The sequence below is a fragment of the Octopus bimaculoides genome, chromosome 25 (genome assembly GCF_001194135.2).
Source record: "Octopus bimaculoides isolate UCB-OBI-ISO-001 chromosome 25, ASM119413v2, whole genome shotgun sequence".
NCBI lineage: Eukaryota > Metazoa > Mollusca > Cephalopoda > Octopoda > Octopodidae > Octopus > Octopus bimaculoides.
Genome location: NC_069005.1, coordinates 28,727,548 through 28,732,491, shown reverse-complemented (window position 1 = coordinate 28,732,491; position 4,944 = coordinate 28,727,548). Strand labels below are relative to the sequence as shown.

The following is a 4,944-nucleotide window of genomic DNA, read 5'->3' as shown; positions in this document are numbered from 1 at the left end:
ACATTTTGAAAATTTATGATTTTTTTTTTTCACTCCCACCCAAGTCCGGACTGATTTGAGCTTTCCAAATTTCTTTGTAATCGTAATCTACACCGTTTCGAAGGTATTCATATAAATTTTTCATTAAAAAAAATACTCATTTTCCTGAAAGTTATGAGTGGGAAAATGTCGGGCCATGTAAATTTTGCGAAACTCTCCCCAACCCCACAGCAAATTTTTTCCAGCAAATCTTTACTTAGATTCAATCTACAGGATCTCAGTAATTATTTGTTGAAAGTTTTGTTAAAAAGTATCCATTTTTCTGGAAGTTATGAGGCAACAAAGTCGGTGGGGTATACATCTGTAGATATGCCCGTTTGGCATAGCTACAGATGTATAAATACTACATGAATATCATTAAATGATTAGCAATAAGATAAAGATGTCTACAGATGCTACTTTCTGATAATCTAAAAAAAAAAAAGAATGGCCTTTACTAAATTTACTGAACTTAAATGTGTACAGTAAGAGTTTTGTTGTTAAACGTGACTGCACTGTATATACACGTAAACTAGATGTCTATACACATAAATTTAGATGTGTACACTTGTGCTTTTGATGTATACACATAAGTTTCATTGTCTAAATACATGAATTCACTGGTGTACACACATGACTAGTTTGAAAATATAAATTCACCAGTATACTACAAAGCGAGTTTATATTAGTTCTTTTGTTCAACTCATCTCATCAATCTACCATTGTAACAACACCTCTTTCTCTCTCACTCTCCCTCTTTCTAAATGTCTGTCGTAAGTTAATTTGTTGGTTAGCTTTGAACTGGCACTCTGTCGGTTATGAGGGCAAGCATTCCAGTTGATCTGATCAACAGAAAAGCACGCCCATGAATTTAATTTGCATGAAGCCAAGCACTCCACAAACGAGTGCTAATAAGGCAGTATTGTCGTCAGCAACATCAGCAATTTTGATTTCACTTGCTTCAATAAGTCTTCACAAGCAAGGTTTATTGTCCAATAAATGAGGGATATTTATAAATGGGCTGGTTACACCCACTGGCATAGGCCATGGGCTATGGTCTCACTTGGCTTGTCGGGTCTTCTCAAGCACATCATATCTCCAAAGGTCCCGGTCACTAGTCATTGCCTCAGTAAGGCCCAATATTCAAAGGTCGTGCTTCACCACCTCATCCCAGATTTTCCTGAGTCTACCTCTTCCACAGGTTCCCTCAACTGCTTGGGTGTGACCCTTTTTCACACAGCTGTCCTCATTTATTCGCAACATATGACCATACCAGCGCAGTCGTCTCTCTTGCACACCACATCTGATGCTTCTTAAATCCAACTTTTCTCTCTCAGGGCACTCACACCCTACCATGTATGCACACTGACATTACACATCCAGCGGAGCATACTGGTTTCATTCCTTGCAAGCTTACGCATGTCTTCAGCAGAAAATCTTGTACTTGTGTTCTTTGCCTGTGAGGAACTTAGCGGAACCTCCTCTCCACCTTACTTCTTGGAGGCAGCTCAAATCAACACATCTCCGTTATATATAATGGATTCTCCTGTTGTTAGATGACATACGAGGGTTCAACAATTTCTTACCGAACAACCACACAGATGATTTGTTTATAGTAATCAGATGTTAGTGTAGACATAAGCTTGTTCCCTCCATCAGATTGACATTACTTGTACAGGTGCCACATGTCAGATGATTACACAGCAACATGGAATGAAGTGGTTTGCTCAAGAACACAACGCAACGCCTGGTCTGGGAATTGAACCCACAATTTTGCAATCGTGAGTGCAACTCCTTAACCACTAAGCCATGCACCTTATATATATATATATATATATAATGAGTGTTTATGAAGTTTTGAATGGAACTCTTTCACAGGAATGTATTTTATCCAAGTATACACCCGGTTTAGCTCCATATTGATTAATATACTTGGAATTCATTAATTTGTGTTAATATTAACACCTGTGAAGTTCCAGTTGTCATTATAGATGTTTTCATTCATTTGATACAGAACATAATTCTAATAATATAATATAACGAAAATGGAGAGTTTGAACACAGAAAAAAATCAATTTATTTATATAATAGTTATTTTCATATCACCTGTGTATATTTCAATTTCTTACCTTCATTCATGTTTTGCAATTAATATTACATTATGCATTTAAAAGGTAAAAATCTCTTCAGGGTAAAAAATTGACAAATATTAATTCGCGTCCTAAGTGAATGGAGAGCTGTTTACCAACTGAAATAGCAGCATTCGTTTGTGTGTTTGTGTATGTCACCATATGTGTCTTTTGGATTCTTTTATAAAAATAGATATGACCACAGTGGTCAATGACAAGTTGTAGTATGAGGAACTAAGTCATACTACCATTCTCCTTATTGGAATTCAGTTTGCTTTTATAAAGGCTGGCTACCACACCTTTTTCTACTCAATAAATTAAGGGTGGGCTTCTGCCTCCACAATAATAGGAACAAGGAAATCACAAAACAATTTACTTAATAGCCAAATTTGTTGAGTAGAAACAGGAGTGGTAGCCAGCCATTTTATATAACCAATCTAAATTCCAATATGGAGAATGTTAGTATGACCTACTTCCTCAGAGCTACAATTTGCCATTGTCCACTGTGGTCATAGTTTAACCTCAAGTCATTTTTAGAAAGGAATCCAAAAGACACACGTGGTGACATACACAAACACTGACCAAAGCCTTGTGAGTGGATTTGGTAGACGGAAACTGAAAGAAGCCCGTCATATATATGTATATATATATATGGGTGTGTGTGTGTATGTGTTTGTCCCCCAACATCGCTTGACAACCGATGCTGGAGTATTTACGTCCCCATAACATAGTGGTTCGGCAAAAGAGACCGATAGAATAAGTACTAGGCTTACAAAGAATAAGTCCTGGGATCAATTTACTCGACTAAAGGCAGTGTTCAGCCAAAGGAGTAAATGTAAACAACTGAATACTTGTCAGTGATTGGTTGAAATTATCGAAATAAGACAATTTTTTACATGAAATAAATTCGAATACAAAAATATTTTTCTGTTTTATAACACTAAATAGATAAGTATACGAAGTTTGAAAGTCTTTCGGTACCAAAAACACTACGTAAAACATTAATGAAAACTGTGGCCCCCGTTTTAAAATAGATCCCAGTGTTCCAGCATGGCCGCAGTCAAATGACTGAAACAAGTAAAAGAGAGTTAAAAAAAAAAAAGAGTCTAAAACCATCTCTAGAACATAAGTAAATTATGTTCCCAGTTTGGAGAAAATCAGTTGTGAACTTCAGATGTTCTGTGGGTTTACACACATCCTCAGTTTTATATCATCGAATATAGATATATAGATATATATATATATATTACCTTCACCACATATCACTGTGACTTGTGCGGGAAAACTTACTCGGTAAGCAGTGGCTTGTATCGTCACAAGCGAATACATACAGGTGAAAAACCACACCAGTGTGAATATTGTGGGGAATCTTTCTCATTGAGCAGTCATTTGGCAAGTCACGAACGAATTCATACAGGAGAGAGACCTTACCATTGTGAAATATGTGACAGACGCTTCTCTCAGAACAGTCATTTATTGACTCATCGACGAGTGCACACCGGAGAGCAGCCATATGCTTGTGATACATGCGATAACCCTAACCCTAACCCTTTAGCTTTTATATCAACTATATCTGGGCCCAAATATTCTACCCGTTTTATGTTCAAACTGGCTAGATCCAGCCTCTCACACCTCCCCTATGATGTCATTCTAAAAATAAACAATCACATCTTCAAAATTTGAGGTAATACATGATCAGTTTTAAAAAATGTGGATAAATAAGCATTGCATATGATAAATTAACCCGAATGCTAGAGTTAAAACTACAAAATGACATTTTTTTCATTACAGGAAACCTTTTCCACAAAATGAAGAATTCTATTATTGTGTTGAAAACCAGCAGTGAAAAAGAAAATGTAATTTTAATGAAGACATATTGGAATGCATCTAGCAAACAATAAAAACACTTTTTTAAGACTTTCGTCTTAGTTGCATAATCATGGTGAAAATTCCTTAGTAAATTATAATATTGATGTGTCACTTTTGGAAACATTATCTCTTGTAAAAAAAAGATAAAGCTCTTTTCTGAGTTATATAGATTCCTGGGACCAGTTTCTCCATTTCCTTGGTTCATATATTCCCCCCACTGAATGGGATACCAGTTTGTTGCAGGAATACTCCTTTTTACCAGCTGAGTGGACTTGAGCAATACAAAGTGCTTTGCTCAAGAATATAACGCATCACACTGGTTATAGAAATCAAAACCACAATCTTCCAATCCTGAGTCGAACACTCTAACCACTAAGTCACGTGCCTGTACTTAACTCATATAAGGTATTTTGAAATGCCACTGGCTGTAAATTTAGGAGGTTGACAGACAGCTACTAAAGAATCAACTCTTGTAATTCATATGTTTGTGGAATTATCTACACACTTAACTATGTTTCTTATTTGCAGAGTCTCCATCGTATTCTGGTATTAAAAGAAATGCTTCTGTTTTCACTTTGTGTGGATAAAAATTACACTTAAATGAAAGCTCAGAGAGGAATTAATTCACAGCAATGTGGTGTCAACAATTTCAATGCAAGAACCCAGTCTTCAGTGACATGACAGTGTTAATGGCAACAGTAATAATAATAATAATAATAATAACAACCATCTAAATAATTATGACTTTAAAAAAAAAGGAAAAAAATAGAGAATGTTAAAAATATAATTGGCAAAGATTTTCCTTTTCTTTTTAATATTATCAAGAAACAAAAAGCTGCCTCTGAAGTAATCAATTTTTTTCCTTGAGTGTTATATATGTATTGCTAACTATATATATATATATATATATATATATATATATATATAT

The 4,944-nt window shown here is 35.3% G+C and overlaps 1 long non-coding RNA gene across 1 annotated transcript in view; it reads left to right on the top strand.

Annotated features, from left to right (window-relative positions):
• The window catches only part of LOC128250797 (uncharacterized), a 5,092-nt gene extending 1,028 nt beyond the window's left edge, over positions 1 to 4,064 (top strand). The window contains exon 2 of the long non-coding RNA XR_008266780.1: positions 3,939 to 4,064. This is a non-coding gene — a long non-coding RNA (uncharacterized LOC128250797). The remainder of the gene's footprint in view (positions 1 to 3,938) is intronic.
• The last annotated feature ends 880 nt before the right edge of the window (positions 4,065 to 4,944 follow it).